Source organism: Protopterus annectens, chromosome 1.part0 (assembly GCF_019279795.1).
Source record: "Protopterus annectens isolate FY-2018-M chromosome 1.part0, PAN1.0, whole genome shotgun sequence".
Classification (NCBI taxonomy): Eukaryota; Metazoa; Chordata; order Ceratodontiformes; family Protopteridae; genus Protopterus; species Protopterus annectens.
The window spans coordinates 346,422,627-346,443,112 of NC_056725.1; positions in this window are offsets into that span (position 1 = coordinate 346,422,627).

Consider the following 20,486-nt stretch of genomic DNA (forward strand, 5'->3'; position numbering starts at 1 on the left):
GTGACGTATACAATTCAATCTAAGACCCAGAACCTAAAGAATACTGCCAGTATAAAAATAGTTTGTCCTGAAGAGTTTGCCATTTACACTTCTTTTATAGCCTCTGTGGTTCCAGAAATATGAACATTTGTTTGAAATGTGAGGACATAATTTGATTCTATCAAAATACTTTGGCTCTGCCCATTGGAAGTTACAGTGCAAACTTCCTGAGCTAATTTGGGGATCCATTACTCTACTGCTATGATGTTATCAGAGTTAGCTTTTCTACAGTAAATCATTCACTTTGCAGGAAATCCATAACCTCAGTTTTTATTTCTTTAACGTCTCCATTGCTAATCCTCTTTTCTACTTTTGCTTTTTGTTTTCTTAGTTTTTGTATTATAAAATTTTTCATATCCAGATGCCTTTGCCTGTATTTCTCTTTAAATATATTTAGTGCTGCTCTTTTTGTATTGATTAGTTTTGCTTTCTGCTTTCTCCTTTGCATAAATATTGCATCATATTAAATGTCTGTTTCCAATGTCCATATTTCCTCTTCAGATGTCTCCTGCTCCTCCTGTTTCTTCTTACTTGGGGACCTGTTGTTCCATCATGTTGTAATATAACCTGTGTTAGATTTTCTACACTAAATACTTCATGTCACAGGTATTCCATAACTTCAGCTTCTATTTAATTTAACTTATGCTTTACTAATCTTCTGTTCCCTCTTTGTGACCTTATTTTTTGTATTGTGAAATTTTCCATATTTGAATGCCTTTGCCTCTATTTCTCTTTGCATATTTTTGGTGTGGCTTTTTTTTTATTGATAAATTTGGCTTTCTCCTTTGCATAAATATTGCACCATATCACATCTCTCTTTCTTTCTCATGTCCATATTTCTTTTTTATACCTTTCAAAAATCTCTACATTTTGTTCTTTTTATTTTTGTACCTCCTTGGTCATTTCTATTTCCAAATGGCCCAAGGTTTCTTGGTCTATACAATTTTTTTCATAAATATGTTGTATTAATGAACACAATTTTTTATTTGAAGCTTCTAACAGTTTTTCTTGTGCAAGTGTTTTTCCTTCCTCTAATTTCTCTCTTAATCTTTTTGTATATCTTCTGTCTGGAAATTCTGGGCTTCTTGCCTAATAGTAACAATACATAATTTCTTTCTTAACCTCTATAGTCCACTCTATCATCATTATGGCTCTTTTCTGGCCTATCCGTTTTTGTGATTTTTTGCGGATTACTAATTCCTTCTACAACAGGAGGGCCATCCTCCCCCTGAGCCTGGCCTAGCACCATTGTAAGAATGTTTCCATGTCTCAAGGATTCTACACCCTCATTTTTTCCAGTCCTGGCACCAGTGTGCCTACCAGGATTGGGCACTTTTTTAATCCTGAGTCTTGGGCACTCATTTATCTTTTTTATTTTTTTTATTTTTAACCTACTTCTGTTTGTTATATATGCTATATAAAATACAATCTATAATTCAGTGTTGTCTTGGTGAAATTTTGTAAAAAACAGAGTCCACCTTGTGAAGAAACTCACCAAGACTTGAGGATGAATTCAATTCCAGCAATACTACTCTCCTTTGCTTGCTGATTTATCATCTCTCCATTTGGACCTCAAAGCATTATACTCTATGATGGGTCTCATGACCGTTGAGTAGTGATATATTGACTTCCCTGGACCTAGAAGCCATGCCCTTGCTTACAACTTGAGCAGCTTAGAAGCATTTTCTTACTACCTTGGACACATGTTGGTCGAAGGCTAGGTAATATCTACATGAGTTCCCAGATCCCTAACAAGTGAATTAACATTTATGGGTGTTTTATTGGTGATATAGTTACCTGGGGTGGCCAACTTCCCAAAAGGTACTATAATGCATTTTTTGGTATTGTGTTTTAAGCCATGGCTTTGGCACCAAGTCTTTGTCTGTGGTAGACCTTCCTGAAGGGCATTCTTGTCTTTCTTTTTTTTTTTACAACTTTATTGAATTATCACTTTTGATATAAAGGGTGTTCTTGTCTCCGGGGGATTCAATGACTGCTCCCAGTTTGCAATCATCTGCAAATTTCATTAACCAGAGGCCTTTGACATTGGCTTTGACATCCAAGAAGTAGATACAAAAGAGTACTGGGCCCAGCACAGAGCATTGGGAGACACCACTGGTTACCAGCTTCTTTGAAGAGGTGGCCTCATCAATTCTAACCTCCTGGGTCCTATCAATTATCCAGCTAGCTATCCATAAGTTTACTGACAATGTCTGAGTGGGGTATTGTATCAGATGCTTTAACCAGATCTAAGTAAGCAGTATACTCTGTTTTTCCCCTTATTTATTACCTTAATGACCTTTTCAAAGAAGCCAATCAGATTCATTAAGCATGACCTTCCTTTGGCAAAGCCAAACTGGGATGAATCCAGTGTCTGGAAGTGCCCAATGTCCTTCTTGATAATTTTCATGATAATTTTTTCTATGGCTTTATAAATAAGACCAGTCAGGCTAACGGAGCTGTAGTTTCCAGGATCTGTTGAAGGTCCTCCCTTTTGAATGGGAATGACCGTTGCAGTAATCCATTCATGTGGCACAAAGCCTGTTTTACAACTATGAATCCTGGGATCCTAATAAGTCATATTTTAGTCTGTTCAGGAAGTATCCTAGGGTTCTTTGAGGCCGTATTCTTGGCTTTAGTGAGCGCAGCCAGTATATGTTCCATAGTTGTAGTCTGAAGGGTTATGTTTGGGGGTAACTTTCAGTGATAGCTGGGGGTCAGAGGTGGGTAAAGTTAGAACTGAATTTGTTCATTAGTAGGTTCACTATATCACCAGGCTTAATGAAAATGGCTCCATTAAACACCAGCTCAACACATTGCTATGAGCTGCCCTTGAAGTTTTTGACACAGCTGAAGAAGGCGTTATGGTTATCTTTCACATGGGAGGCTATTTTCATTTCAAAGTTGTCTTTGCTTGACTTAAGTAGCCATTTTAGTTGCCTATTTAGTTTGATGAGAGAGTTTTTCTCTTACAAGAATTACTTATCTTGATTTTTGCCATCATTTTTTTTCCTTTTGCTGTTTATCCTGTTTACCTTGGGATTCCACCAGGGTGGTTTGTTTCTGGGGCCTAGTCCTGGACTTGCTTCTGGTAGGTACAGCAGCCTCAAAGCAGCCATTGAAATAGTTGTACAGAGTTTCTGAGAGCAATTCATTATAGGATGTTGTGTTCTCGGGGTTTGGAGAGGCACTGAATTTTGATAAACCATCACTTAATAAAAGGTAATTTGCCTTGGAATAATTCTTAACTGTTACTGGTTTTAATGGGATTATGAAGTTGATTTTGATTTTGAAGGAAACATCTTTGTTGTCAGACCTTACCAGGGAGGACAAGAAATGGGGGGAGAGGGGTGCAGCATTCTCCCATATTTGTGAGCATGAGGCCCAGTATGTTGGAGCATCTAGTGGGATTATTCACTATTTGGTCAAGGATGTTTCTATTTATGAACTTCAGGAATCTTTGTAGCTGTAAATTTGAGGTTGTATATGATTTCTACATCATAGAAGGGTAATTAAAAGTCTTCCATGAGTAGGCTAATTGGTTGGATGGTAAGTGTCTCCAGTAGGTCCAAGTATGCATTCTGAGGATCTTAGGACATGGAGGGGAACCTATAGCTGGATAGAATATGGTATGTGATTTTGTCTATGTTGAACTGTATGTGGTGGAACACCAGCATGTCATCCTGCCTGACCACCCTAGAGGTTTAATTGCTATTGATGTATGTAGAGATACCTCAGCATTTAACCCTTGTCTGTCCAGCTAACAGTATAAAAGTCTGGAATGCACTGAAACCTTGCACTGCTATAGTACTACCTGATGCTTTAAACATGTCTCAGTAACATACCTCTCAACTGTCCAGATTTTGTAGAATGTCCAGATTTTTGCCTCATATGTTTTGTCAATTCTGGCAAATAACTGACGACTGAAGTCACTAAATAATGACAGACAATTGAATTTCAAACATAATAATCTTCAGAAAAAGCATAACCTGTTATTCTATCAACTTTCTATGTTTATACTTGCAATATTTAAAAAATTGTCCATATGTTGAGACTCCCTCTCCCCTTACTGTTGACATTGTCCAGAATTTTTTCATTAAGAGGTTGAGATGTATGCTCAGTAACTACACAGATGTCTATATTTTGAAGTATGTGTAGGGACTGGAGGAAGTGTATTTTTTTTATTTTGACCCCTGGCATTGAAGAGTAGCACATTGAGATTCAGTTGAATGAGTTGATTTTGCTATGTCAGTAGGTTTGTCAATTTGGCATTGCCTAAAAAAGCCACTATGGGAGTGGATAAAATTTTAGACATTATTCAAAAGCATAGAAGAGAAAGGTACAGGCTATCCTTGGCAAAGCAATATAGTCTATTAACTGTGCCCTCTCAAGCTAATACATATTTGATTACCTTAGAATGACACCAGAAAGGCAGCCAGTTGAAATCATTAACTTTTTGCTCATGTTGTGACACCATCCTTGGTGATGGTAATATGCTGCTCAATCCTAGGTTCATATCAGTCCTGAGACACATAGTATGAAGGTCCATAATGCTTGTCGTCATATAATCCAGGGAGGTACATCTCAGCTCATTTACACCTGCATGGACTATGATGGAATGTGGCATAATGACTTGAGTGTGTGTGATTTAGTGGATTCTGACTCCAGATAAGCAGATGACAGTCATCTTCTCCATATTCAGCCTGGTTAGAGGGGCATCACTATATCTTACAACAGAGTTCCCTATGACAGGAGTCCTGGGAAGTGCATTTGCTTGCCTTAGGGACTTGGTGTTTGCACCTTCACTGAGGGTGACAATATCTGTATATTGAATTAAGGAGTCTGCCCTGTTGATGGCCTGTTAGGCCTTGGCAGCTTTTCTGAACTATGAAACTGTGTGTGTGTGTGTGTGTGTGTGTGTGTGTGTGTGTGTGTGTGTGTGTGTGTGTGTGTGTGTGTGTGTGTGTGCGCGTGCGTGCACATGTGTGTGCGTGCGTGCGTGCGCGCACGCGTGCGTGTGTGCATGTGTGGGGGGGTGCGCGCGCGCGTGTGTGTGTGTGCGTGTGTGTGCGTGCGTGTGTGTTGAGCTGCAGGTTAGAAGACAACAAGCAGTTCCATGTTATGCTAGTTTCACTCTTCTTTATGCCTGAAACTAGCAATGATATGCATGTTTCAGGCGTATAGAAGACAGATTACCTTTTCGTCAATTATACCATACAAAAGGCTTCGCTCTTCACTGCCGGGCATATGGATAAAGCACTGATTGTGCCCTAGGCTACCTGGGCTAAAGCTGACCAGGAATAAATATGAGTGAGCGAATCAAGGTCAGGTCACTTATCATGAAAGGAGGGAAGGAGTGATGCTCTGATGTTAAGTATTACCTTTCGGCGGACAAGAAAGGCCCAAGCAGCAGTCAGGCATGCAGGCAGCATGCCAGTTCCAGCAGCAGTGTGTTGTATTGTAACAAGGCCAGAAGTGCAGAAGTATCCAAGCTGCACCCTGCTTCAGCATTTCTGACTGCCATGATGATGTCTCTTTATCAGCCAGGTGTTACCCCCTGACACCCACCTTTAACAAGGTGCACTATGTGATGAATTCCTGCTGGACAACTGCCAGCAATGGTGGCTATTGTTTATTTTTTATTTATTATGTAGTTCTTTTTTTTTTTTTTTTGCCAGGGTAGAGCACTGATTCCCAATGAATCCATTTCAGGGTCAGCCTGGATATAACATATAGATAATTCAAACAGTGCATACTTTACAGTGCAAACAATCCATACAATATGTAGAGGGTGAAAAGAAATACAGTGAGTTAGCAAAAATAACTTTTATACAGTTTCTAAGGATCTTAGCAAGAGCAAGATTAGTCCAAAACAGAGAATAGTTTACATTATGTACATGACAAGTAGTATTTATGTGCAGAATTATACAGATAAGCTACAGGAGCCTAAAGGATGAGAGAAGTGCTGGGTGGGAATGGAAGGAGAATGAGAGGTAAATAATGAGGCTGGAAGGAAATTCAGGGATGTAAAACTATGGCATATGTTTTCTCTAGGATTAGTTTAATAAAACTAAGCTGGAGGATGCTGGGGTTTCTTATTAGGAACTCTTAATACCATACTTAAAACAGCAACAGTTATCTTCTTTTAACATGTGTTGTTTGAACATTTTTAAAACACTGAAAAGGATAAATCTCTCACCATGGCTGAGGTAATTTGAGTTTAGTTAGTGGCTTTGGTGGGGTGACTGAGGGACATGGCAGGGAAGATGAACATACCCATCTGGGGGCGAGGTTGGGATAGAGCCAGCTGTACCCTGCCATAACCCCTTGAAGGAGTGGCAGTCATACAAATACATGGTCTGGGGTGAACTTTAGGCTTACTAAGCCTCCATGTGGTGACAGCCATCAATGAGGGTGTGCAAAAGCATGGGGTTGATATTTCAGTCCTTCACAGTGGTGCAGATTGTACTCCCCCCCCCCCAACACTCAGAGTTTGGGTTACACCATTACAAATGCCCTCATTACCGGATTGCTGCCAACAGGGTAAGCAACCTTTGTGGCTGCCTCAAGATGGTTCTATCTGGCTAGCTATCACCCTGATCCCAGGTAAAATTCCTAGGTAAAGGAATAAACTGACCATGTCTGATTGGGAAAAGACTTGCAGGTCAACAGGCATGAGGTCAAAATCACATAGAAAAAAATTCTTAGTGGACAGACAGACTCGTACATGTTGATAAATGATGTTGTGGTTAGTGAGATGGTGAGATGGTGGAATACAATGTCTGGCTAGATGATGGAGAAGGGCAGATAGTCAACAGCACCCTTGGGAAAAGAAAGAGCAAAGTAAATAAAATGGATGTGGTGCCCAGAAATACTTATGATGCACACACACACACACACACACACACACACACACACACACACACACACACACACACACACACACACACACACACACACACACACACACACACACACACACACTACAGCAGTATACCGAGGTCATGCCACAAGGAATAAAAATTTGCATCTTAAGTTATAGATACTCTGCCAATTGAAAACATCTCCAAGGTATTTTTCCATTAAATATACCAAGATTTCAATAAGGTCTTACAGGCCACATCAAATGACCGAGTCATGAATATCTAAGTTCAGCATCTCAACGACAATATCATATACAGTTCCAGAGCTGTCATGCGGATTAGTGTCTCTACTAAATTCACTAAATTTCTGAAAGTTAGATATACTTCAAAGACTTTGCGCAAAGCCTACAAAATGTTTACATGTTAGCACGATGAGCGGCAGCACTAATCACATATGCATGCTGCTCATCACACCAATACAAATACAAGCATGTTTCTATGGCCAGCAAAAGAGGTCGTGGCCAGGAAACTGTACTGAGCAGCATGAGCACACACAGTAAATAGACAGGCGTGTCACTAGACAAATCTGTTAAACGTGGTTGCATGAACAACATGAAGAGCTACACAAGGCAAATAATGCAAGCTATACACAAGTAGGGAAGGTGTACTGAGTGCACTGTGCACATAAGTGAAACATATGAATTACAAAAATAAGTAACAGGAGATGTGAAATGTCAAGGTACCAGACAGGGAAAGTGTACTCAGGACAATACACAGAAATCAAAGAGATTTATATAGAAAGATGTTAGCAGGGAGACTAAATATTACAATTCTAGTACGATAATTGATGTGAAGGTGCTTATGTCACAAAGACAATTTTGTAATAATAAAATTTCATAATATGTATGTCACAATAAATAATGGCGATCACAATTCCTGAGCAAATGTAGGTAAATAAATGTTGACATGATATTATAGGATGTGATAATTATACAAATTCACATTGTAACAAAGGGGGATTAAATGACATATGAATGTCATTGGCACGCTAAGTTGATATGACAGATCACAAGGACAGTACATACATAATGGGATATTTGCTCAGTGTGCATTCAGTCAATATAACATGTTTGAAAATAGGAATGGCTCAGAGGCCACAATCTCCTTTTGCAAGCGTTGAACCCATGCCATGAATGTTAACACTGACCTGTGTATTAACTGTGTCCACCACAGAAATATGCCTGAAACATGTACAAGGAGGAGCACCCTTGAAGGCAATTATGCACCTCAATATTCTAATAGTTATGCATCCCACAAGTAGGTGTGTGTGTGTTGTTACAAATGTGGAAGCAGAGTGTGACATATCTAATACCCTTGTGTAAGGCACTCCTGCCTGACACAGTTATAGCACCAACAGATAAGAATAGATGCAAATTCCACACCATGATGCAATGTATTTCCCCATAGCTGTGTATTGTCAGCATCTGCCACAGGAGGTAACAAGTGTATTTAATTTTAAGGAGCAACTGGAGAATCTGAATTTAGGAAGTAATCAGGAAATTCAGGGTTAAGGACTTGTCAGAGAAGTTATGTTTGGGAAGCACTGGAAGAATTTAGTTTTAGGGTGCAGGATTTGTAATTAGGATTAGGAAATGAGTGGGAGTTTTTGGGTTAGGATTAAGAAACAAAGTATGAGGTTGGGGTTAGGTATATGGTGGGACCTTAGGGCTAGAGTCAAGGATTTGGGCAGGCTATGTATGGAGATGGTATCTCTGAAGTTGTCACAGGTCAGTCAGTTGCTGTTTTGGGCATGTCAGTCATGTGCACTTGTAGAAGACAGTGTATTAATACAACAATGACATCTTTTGAAACTGAGTGGAGTTCATTTAAGGGCATACCTCTCAACTGTCCCTGATTTTCAGGGACGTCCCTGATTTTGACTCAAATTGTAACTCTGTCCCTCTTAATCCCTCCTAAAACTAGTGACTTTTGGAGGAAAGGTGGTGAATTACACTTAATGAATAATGACAATAATTAAGAGTTATAAACTTCTTTTACTTCAGTAAACGTGTATTAATTCATATGCTCTGATTCTGTCAATGTTTCAAGTTAATAGCACTAATATTTTACAAATGTCCCTGATTGTCCCTGATTTTTTTTTGACTTGTCCCTGATTCTGTTGAAATTTGTCCCCGATTGGTTGAGAGGTCTATTTAAGGGTTTGATAAAGAGTGAATATGCAAGACTGTCTTCCAAAATACTGCATTAATATTAAAATGCTTTTGCATCTATTAAGAAACATTTAGCTCCTGCAGTATTACATGGAGCTATATTAAAGGTAGATGACAATGAAAATCTACGACATGTAGGCATCCGATCATCCCTACACTGTCTTACTCTCCGTCTGTTTTATATAATATGTGTGTATTATAGACAAAATCATAGAATTAATGCTGAAAACAAAATGGGAGAATCATGAAAAATTTAAAAGTTGAAGGAGTACAAGATCCAAGGAAAGCAGTTTGGTCTCATATCAAATAAAAAACAATTCTTCAGTGGAAAAATCTGGAAATAGGATGAAGAGCTGGCAGGCATCCTCACCTGTGTGGCATCATCTTGATCTTCAGATGCTCCATCATAATTCTGTTCTCTAACAGCTGGCAGTAGACCATCTGGTTATTACTCTCTTCTTAGCTGGCATCATCATTTCCTTGTATTATATGCAGTATATCACATTCCATATTGTCATACGCAGTTTATCACATTCCATATTGGCAATATGTATTAGACGCCAGGTCCTGAAAAGGGTGGCCCATTTTCCATTTGTCTTCGGCAATTTTCTGGCTAGCACTTATTGTCCTATGGAAATGTTTTACACAGTTCCATTATTCATATTTTTGAAAGAGGAATATTAAAACTCATTAGTGGCTCAATTTGCCAAGCATGCAACTCAGTGAAATTGCTCTCATGTTTCCAAGTCCATACTTGGTAAGAGAGTAGGAAGTGAAAGCACCTGAAGAAATTTGGAGCTTACTTTTAATAAATTGGGTTTCAGTGAAACAGCGTATCAATGAGGTATCATGAATCTGCTGTTGCAGCTTGGCTTACAATGAAGGCACAATAGCTCTGGTTTCATTAACTCCAATCTGGAGTACAGATTTGTTCTTCAGGAACACCATAGATGATGAATGATTTTTGATCGTGTCTATGGCATTACAGAAAGAGAAAGCAAAGTTATTTGTATTGCAGCGGTTCATCATCAGAGCTCATAGCTTCCAAAGATGTCTGGAACATTTATACAAATATTTCAAACACCTCAAGAAACAGCAGACTTAAACTGCTCAATACCATTTTGTTTAAAACATACTTAAACATTTTCTGATGTGAATTGTGGACCATTGTCACCAACAATTCGCTGAGACAAGCATTTTTTTGTTAATTACTGTCCTTAATACCAATATCATTTTTAGGGATATTTGACTTTCTGTAGTTTACCTGAAGTCGCACTGGGTGTGTATTCTGTGGGGTTAGGTAGAGACATAGTGTTCAAAAAAGGGACCTGGAAAGCCAATAATAACACATTGTAATGGAGAAGATGACCATTCCCAGTCATTCAGGGGTGCAGCTGGTGTTGAAACTTTTTATATCCTTAGACAGTGAGTTCAGGTTTTGGCTTAGTCTTCCATGGGTCCATATGTTCATAGGTAAATAATAGGCTAGCTGTCCTTGCAGGGCATTTTAAGTATAACTTTTTTCCCCTTTGGTGCTTGAATTAACCTTTTCCATTGGGTGTTAGATTGGCCTTAGCCATCTCGTGGCTGATAATTATATATTACCCCTAGTGAGAAAAAAATGGGATCATACCATAAGTAATTTGAGTGGACCTGTGCATGGGATAAAGCATTTAAGACCTGCCTGCCGCCATGAGTAGTACAGGGAGCAGAGCTGGGGTAAATTTTCTGTATCCCAACCATAGATCCAAGTTGCACTTGAATATGGACAGGGATGAGTTTTTTTTTACATGGATAGGAAGTCTATTCCATTTCCTTTCTAATGCCAGTTTACCTATTGTTACTGTCCTCACGTGCCTGTCATGTGTACTAACTCTAGGGAACACAGACGGCTGGAATTTCTCAACTAGTGCCAATGATCAAATTCCCTTGACAAGCAGAGAGTTGATCATTTTTAGCAGTAAAGGAAGTGTACACCAAGCTGTCACCTGTCAGTCATCGTTTTACAATTAATCCATATACTTGAAACAGTATTGGGTAATTTCTTGATTCTGTTTGAATACTCACATTCATCTTAGGAATATGTGCAACCAGTGGCTGACAGCTGCTGATTCATCAGGGTTTTCACACACAGGGCAGTCACTGACTACTACTGTCTTGTTTTATTCCTTAATATTGAGTATCATATTAATATACACCACTGTAACCTGTATGCTTTCATCATGCATACAAATCCCGTTCTTGTGCTGAATGTTGTTAACAGCACTAGTTAATCCTCAGCAAGTGCAAACATTTTAATATGCAGTGATGGCTGATTTTTTACTTCTGGGCATGCTTAAGTCAGCTACCTTGAAGGGAAGGCAGTGATTCCCTGTGTACCATCTGGATATTTATGTAACAGAACAGTGTTGATTCTGTTTTATTATTACAAGTATAAAAGCCAAAGATGGAGCAAAATGTGAAAGCACTTCCTCTGACATTTTCACTTCATTAATTTGCATGAAGGCATTTTCACCATCTCTGTCCATTCCATAATTCTGGAACACTGTATTTAATACATTTAATATTACTGATTCTGTAATACTTCATTTATTAAATGTAATGCTACTGATTCTGTAACTCTGCATTTACTAAATGTATTGTCACTAATTCTTGAATGCTGCATATACTAAATGTAATACTAATTGCTTCTGTAATACTACATTTAGTAAATCTAGTGCCACTGATTCTGTAATACTACATTATTAAATGCAATGCCACTAATTCTGTAACACTGCATTTACTAAATGTAATGCCACTAATTCTTGAGCGCTGCATGTACTAAATGTAATACTGCTGATTCTGTAATACTGCATTAGGTAAATGTAATGCCTCTGATTCTGTAATACTACATTTATTAAATGTAATACCACTGATTCTGTAACACTACATTTACTAAATGTAATGCCACTGATTCTGGGACACTGCATTTACTAAATTTGATGCCACTGATTCTGTAACACTACATTTACTAACTGTAATGTCACTGATTCTGTGACACTGCATCTACTAAATGTGATTCCGCTGATTCTGTAACACTACATATATTAAATGTAATGCCATTGAGAGTTTTGGAACAAAACAAGAGTAGTAGCATACAAGTCCCAAATAGTACATTATGCATGGTGTGCTTTGAGGCCTGGATATCTTTTAGCACAACATCCTACTTACTTGTGACCCACATAGTGAATTCTTGTCTATCATTTTCATACAGCTTAAATGTGTTCTTTGAAACATTCAGACTTCTATTTAGTTAAAGCCCCATAATCGCTTAGTCTGTCTAGGGTTGAATTCATCATGCTTTCCCTAACAACAGGGAATTAGCCGTGTATTGTACTGGATGCATATTATTTGTTTGGAATTTCATGAACATTCTTCCATTTCCATCTCTTGCATACACTTATACCATGTGGGTGTTTGAGAACTGCTCCCCATCCAAAATGCACATATCAGTTCAAATTTTGGTAAGAAATAATGCACTGTCCTTAATACTTAGTTAATGAGACTTCAATTCTCTGAAGACCTGAATATACTTTAGATTACCTTTGTAAAGCATTGGAATTACTGGCACTGTGGCACTTTGGTTGTAACTCATTCCCTGCACTTTAGACAATTTTCTTGGATTTCTCAGCTTGTTTAGTTCATATCTACCTTGTATCTGATTTTATGGAATTTGTGACTAAAATTAGGTTTTACACTCATTAAGAATGAATAAATAATCATGACAACGTGTCATTAGTCAGGATTATTACTGTTGTTGACTGTAGCTCCTTGACTAAATACAATTTGATTTTCCTTATCGGGTCACTATTAAACAAATCTATCCATCTAGTGTCACAAATATATACTAGTTTATTTTATGCATTTTTATTTTTATATGCAACAGACATAAACATTTTGTATATTGGAAATGCCTTAGTATCTGTATAGAAAGCCTATCCAGTGGTAGAGGTTTAAAGGTACATTTAAAAATAATTGCTCATACCTTCTACAGAAATCAAAGACAAGTTAGCATTTGTATCAAAATCCATTTTAACTTTTATAGAGTTATTCAAATAATATACTGGTCACTTAATTTCATACTGAACATATGAAACAACAGGAGTCATGTTCTATATCTGTCTCCATTTTGTATAAGCCCTTATCAGTGCCTGAACCCTCCATTTTGAAATTATAGGTTTGAATGTTGTTTGCATTCAGACTTCCTTTGCCATTTTCATATGAGCACACAATCTCTCAGCAGGGCCATTATTATGGCATAATCGTCATATTTTTCTCTAAACCAACACATATCAGTTTTACATGATATTTCCAAGCCAAAACCATGTTTATGTTTTATGAGAATTTATGAGAATTAACAGATATTCTCAGAGCAGCACCCTTGGGTGTAAACTTCTATAATTCTAGTCTGTCCTTGGCTTACATTTCCACTGATCCTGCCATACTTACTGTTTGGTCCAATGTCAGATATTTCTTCAGACAGCAGTATATTTTGTATGGATACACAATATATGTATGGGGCAGTCCTTTTCTAAACAACTCCATGTATTTCTGTCATGTACCACAAAATGTATTTGTGATCCATTTGATTCCACTTACAGAATATAAATCATTTACTGGTTTCCAAAGCATTCAGGCTCAAATGTTACTTTAATCTCCGCAATGTCTCAGAATGATTTTTCAAATGGTTCAGTTGGTGCTACCAAGCTCAGAAGCAGTCTACACATTTTTCCACTCTACATTTAGCAGTACTGGGACTCCTTTGTTATTTGCAATGTCTTTATGTATCTAATACAGCTCAATTAAGTTGATATAATTTGCATCAAAATCATTAATATGCTCAATTTGCTTAGCTATTTTCAGTTTGCATCCATGTATAACCTCATGCATTTTCCTTCACTGCTTAGAATAGTTGACACACATAAATCAGTACATATGTATGTACCTTTTCCCATACAATGACACATGGCAACCATTTTGTGTACCAGCATGCACACTTTTAAAGTTATTTGCTTCATAACAAGTTATGTGATTGTTTTGTGCAATTAATCACTCACAAGTCATTAGAAATAATGCTGCACAGATTTATCATCATGGTTCACAACAGTCTATAGGGAAAGCTAGACAGATTACATAATTACTGCAGACCCTACTTTTAAAAAACTATTGCTTACTTACAGAGTTGACACAGAAAGCAAGGCAGGCTTAGTTGTTTCAGAGAACGTTATTGCTGAAGATTGTATTCAGAGTCTGTTATTTTTTTTTTCTGTACAGTATGAAATAGCTCAATAGCTGTGTCATGAAAAATTCCCTAAATGTTGTACTGCAAACATTTTTTACAACAGAAGTGTTTTTGATTTTGTTATGCTCTGCCGTGTACAGGCCCCCTACTGACACAGTTTTTACTAACTCAGCCACCAATTTTGCAGTCTTATTCAGCACAAGAACCTTTGCTTGCTTGTTATATCACATCTTCTTTTTGAATGTTTGTAACCAAATTCTCTTCTGGTTTGCAGTCAAAGTTAGCTTTTGAACACAATAACTGGCCATAGCCCTAGTCTGAGTATATGCACAGTATTACATTACACCGGTAATGTTTAATAAGTATGCAGAATCTGAGGTGCTGTGCATACGTTTTTTTTACTTGCAGAGACTATGAAGATATATGAAGGATGGGTGAAGAAGAACATTAACATTTTTTTTTCTTTTTTTATGGAAGCAGTCATGAATGATTAAAGTAGCCTTCCAGAAGTGTTTCAAGCATCGGGAACCATGACAGGAATCAGTGATGTATGGTGGTAGTATAAGGTAGCTCTTTGGCTGGTTGAGAGAAGAAAAAATTAAAAAAAAGCTCTCATTTAGGGAAGAAATGTAGTTTATCAAAAAGGTAGGGCAAAAGGCAAACTGCATAAATCAAGTGGTCTGAATATGTTTTCAAAATGCATATTTCTATAGTAGGTGTAATGCTTTGGTGACTATTTGATTCATTTTGTGTTGTATATCATTGAATCGTACCTTGCCATTCAGTATCAGGATGCTTGGGAATAATATAAATGTGGTAGGGCATACAGAGATAGCAAAGTATGTGTTAATTATGAGGATTAGAGTGTTACAGCTAGTTAGAGGTATATTTGATATCACTATGAGATCATCAGATTATTTAATATGTTTATCTATTTTATAAATGTTAATCATCATCCTCATCAGTCCCCTTTTTCCTATTTTTACATGAGGTCAGGGTTCCACATAAACTGTTGCCACCTCTGTCGATTCACAGCAACTCTCCTTCATTCCTTCCTCTGCAGTCATGGCTGACCATCTCAGCTCTTGTCTCACACAATCCATCCATTTCCTGACTGGACATCCTTCTCTCCTCTTGCTTTCTTCCTCTCTCTCCCAAACTTGCCTACCATATCATCTTCTTCTTTCCTTCTCTTGTGAGTGACCCCACCCCATTAATCTGTTCTCCTTGACATTCTCTGCATTTGAGGTACTATCTGGTTTGTACAAAGTTTCATCCCATGTACCTTCAGTTTTGCATTCCGCTCCCCCACCATTTGCTGACATTCCCGTTCAGTGTCTGCTTGTAGTGCCATATCATCTGTATACGGCAGCTTTGTTGACTTGTCCACTCTAATCTATTTGCTGATGTAGTCCATCACCAATATCATCAGGATCAGAACTGAACCATGATGCACCCCTCCCTCACTCCCCACTCCCAATGAGAACCTCTGTGAATCAGAATATTTTTATACTTAGTCATAGTTTCCGTTTATATGGCCAGCACTAAGTATATCAATGTGACAGTTATGAAATAAAAAAATGTTAACCCTTTAATTAAAAATATCACATTAAAGCAAACTAAAACAAATGACACTGGTAGAATATTTGAACTTGTAACCTGCCTTTTTCCAGCTATACTATAGTTTACCACTTGCTTTCCATATAGAGTAATGTGACATATGGTCAAGACAGAAGAGTTGCATTAGTAAACAAAATGCTGCAATATTGTGGTCCACCAGGTTGCCTCAGATTTGAAATTGGCTTCCTTTTCTGACTGTTCTGTCCACATCTTTCAACTTTCCCTGGAAAAAGTCCCTTATTTTGACTCAAAAATTGTTCTGTCCTTCCATATTCATCCTACAACTGATGATTTTGAGGGAAAAGGTAGTTGATTATACTTAAGAAATAATGACAATAATTAAAGTTAAAGGTGTTGTTTACTTCGGATAATATTTGTTAATCCACATTCACGTACTCTGTCACCTTAAGTTGCTAGCACTAATATTTTAAAAAGTATCCTCTATTGTCCCTGACTATTTCTGGATGTGTCCCTGATTCTGGAGATTATTTCAAATCTGGGACAACCTGGTGTTCCACAGCATTACAGTATTTTGTTTACTAATACAACTCTTCTGTCTTGACCATATGCCATTCCTAAGAAGCTGTAGCTGAGAGGTATGATTATGCCTTCTGTGCACATTACCATGTTCAGCCCTTCTTTGTAATTGAGTTTGATTTTTTTGAGTTTCATAATTACAGTGTTGAAGCATTATATATGTTATCCGATAAATGTTGCAGTTGACATGTTATCACTGCACAATTCTTAGCGTACTATTGAATTAATACAGTAATATCTGTGATGCAACAGGTAGCACACGAATTTGGTCCAGATGTCTGTGGGTTCTATTCCCACATCAGGTAGATTGATTGCTGACACTGCAGTGCAGCATAAGTGGGGAATGTTGCATTTCTGATCGTGTCATCCTTTGGATGAGATGTTAAACCAATGTGTCATCTGCTTGGGTTGGTGGTAACCTAGTTAGATGTAAAAGATCCCACAACACTGATCAAAAGAATATTAGAAGTTCCCTGATCCCATAACAAAATTTCCTCTAGTAGTATGAAGACCATCTCAGGTCAACCCCATAAAAACAGGCCACTAGCCTAGTGGAACTAACCTGGCCATCAAAGGATAAATAAATAAATATTACACCCACCTTGATTCATTTTACAGTTACTGCAATGCTAGGCTAAAAAACTGCTAGTATACACAGTTTTCATAATAGACCTAAATAAAATTCCCAGAGAGGCATTTTTTTCTATGAAGAAAGATGTCCAAATAGTCTAAAGGAAAAGTTCTTAACAAGTGAATTTTATTGCACAACGTAATAAATAAATATCTAACAACTGGCAGCCAGAGCTGGTTAGCAAAGTCATTAAGAACCATTTACAGTAGACAGTACAACCCAAATAAAATTATTTTGCAACAACTTTATTTAAATGTTTAGCAAATCTTACATAGGTTCACCGCGACTTCCAATAAAGATTAACTATGCGGTGTAGTTAAAATACTGTACCACCTCCAACTCCTTGGTCATAACAAACCACAAACGAAAAAACTGTTGAACCAAAACAGCGTAACAACGAACAAGAACACTATGAGAGACTACTTCGTAAAATAAACAGACGTTTAATGACTCCAAATTAATGTTAGCGCTTTCGGCTAAATCAAATATTTAGCCTTCCTCAGACAAACAGCAGAACAGGAAATGACATTTCTTAAAATATATGTATAGAACCAATTGAAATAAAGTGCATTTAGTAATTAGTTGTAACTAAGGTTACCTTAAAGTAGTATAATCCATTGCAAACATAAGCCTTGAATAAAGGTAAAGGTAGAGTGCCTCTATAGGCATTGCAACGGAACAGCAAGTGATACTTTGTTGCAAGTAACTCCATTCATCAAAATATTTACACAGATGTTAAACTCTATAATTACTGGGTTATTTAATCATACAACTTGCTTCATACTTATGTGATGTGTTAAAAATGTTATAAAAACAGTGAATATTAAACTAAAAAATATTTGTGTATATTTTAAATTGTTACCAAAAATATTTCCACAATTTGGAACATTATTTCCACATTTAAACATTAAAAATACTGATTAGTTTTGCCCGCAGAATTCCTATACAATAATCATGAAATAATACAATTTTACATTAGTGCATTCTGTTTGGGAATAATTGATGTTGGGTCCATTTCATATCCAAATGTGAGAGACCTTCCCTATATGTGTTATCTGTTATACGATAACCATTTTAATACACATTTTATTGATAGGTTGTCATTGATGCCAGGTAATAAATGTGCTCTAGTTCGTACCTGCCACATCAATTCATCTATCTCTAACCTAATTTGCCAGGGGCCACCCATTGGATCTGGCATTCTTTGTTGGAGTATAACAAAGTTGAAGGAATGCCCTGTATTGCTAATAATATGCTTAGCTAGGGCATTGTTCACATCCCTTCTGCTAATAGCATAAATGTGTTCATGTATTCTGGTCTTGAATCTACGCTCTGTCTTGCCAATGAAGAAAGCTTCACATTGGCTACACAGAGCGGCATATACCACAGATTTTGATTCACAGTTGTAATGCTTGCTTATTTTATATGTCCTATCTTTAATGTTGAACTGAGTGCCCACTCTAATAAATTTGCATTCTGCACAGGCACCACATTTGTACATTCCTTTGGGGCGCTGAGAAATGAACTTTTTTGGTGCCCTTTCCAAAATAGCTTTAAGGTTTTGGCCTCTCCTGTATGTTATGTTGGGTTTTTCACCTAATGCTGTAGACAAAGTACTGTCATGATTAATTACGTCCCAATTCTTATACAGGATCTCCTAATTTTTGAAAATCTAGCGAGAAAGTGTGTAAAAAAGACACATTATAATTAGTGTCCTTACTTCTATCTCTAGTTGGCAGACTAACCGGAATTAGTGCCAATTCTTCTTCCCCGAAAGTTTTGTTATTAAGAAGGGGAATAAAATGGCCTGACTTCCGTTTATTTATACTTCCACTATGATGTTGTCAATCAAAGTAAGTGGATAGCCTCTTGCCAAGAACATATTTTTTAGTTTGTTGCATTCATGTTGGAAATCCAGATCATCAGTAACCATACGTGACGCCCTCACTAACTGACCTTTTACAACCGATCTTTTTTGGTAGTAGGGATGGCTACTGGAAAAATGTAAAAAACTATTAGAATATGTGGATTTTCTATGTATGTTACTTTTCAATCTTTTGTTATTAACATCCTTTGTAAGAAGAATGTCTAAATAACTGATCTCACTTTCCTGTATGTTAAAAGTGAACTGTAAAAAGTTTGTCATGTTGGTCATTCGTTCTATAAAGTTAGGGATGTCCTCACTATTGCCTTTCCATAAACAGAAAATGTCATCCTGGTATCTGGTATACCAGGAGACATACTGTTTAAAAACCTCATCCTTAAATAGAAGTTCTTTTTCCCAATGTGACAGTACTGCATTGGCGAACGAACCCCCACATGGCGACCCCATTGCTACTCCGGAGGTTTGAAGGTAAAAATTGTTTTCAAGAAGAAAAAGTTATTAACCAAAACCATCTCCAAGAGTGTTTCAGTCAAATAAATGGTGTTATTGTCAACATTCTTGGCAACCATAAATTCTCTCACCCAATTAAGGCCTATATCCTGTGGTATAACTGTATACAGATCTTTTATATCTATTGTAAGGAAAACTATGTCCGGGGTATATTCAATTTCGCCAATGTTTTTCAGAAAGGACCAAGAGTCCTTACAGATATGTGCCTCCTGTGCTAGTAAAGGTTTAATAATACTATCAACTAGTCTTGCACATGCATAAGTGGCCGAACCCCTGCCATCAACAATAGGCCTGAACGGAGGTGAGTAAAGCTGTTTATGTAATTTTGGTGTTCCAAAGAAGGCTGAGATTCTGGGGGATGGCATCTGCAAATATCTATACGTTTCTGGAATAATAAAACCTTCCATAAGTAAATCATATAGTATGTTATTAATCTTCCTGTAGGCTCCATGTATCTCATTCAGAGATACTTCCTTATAAGCTGGTGTATCCAAATGCTTCTTCATGTATTCCACATATTTAAAGTGGTCCATTAAAACCACCCCACCCCCTTTATCCGGTTTCATGACACGGATCCTACAATCCCTTAATAAATGGAGAAAATCCCATTCCAGTGTGGTCATATTGTTAAGATCTTTTTGATTACTATACATAATCCGATTTTTAATTGCCCACAAATCTGTTTCACACATTTTCTCAAACACTAATAAGCTCGGATGGAGGGGTGGATTATATGTACTAGATACCCTAAGGGGTTCAGTAACTCTGTGTTGTTACCCAACAATGAATGTAAGTTAAGTTTTCTAACAAAAACTTTTAGGTCCACCAGTGTTTTCCCTATGTCCATATGTTGCTACCGAACAAACGATAGATCTTTTGCAAAGAAGTT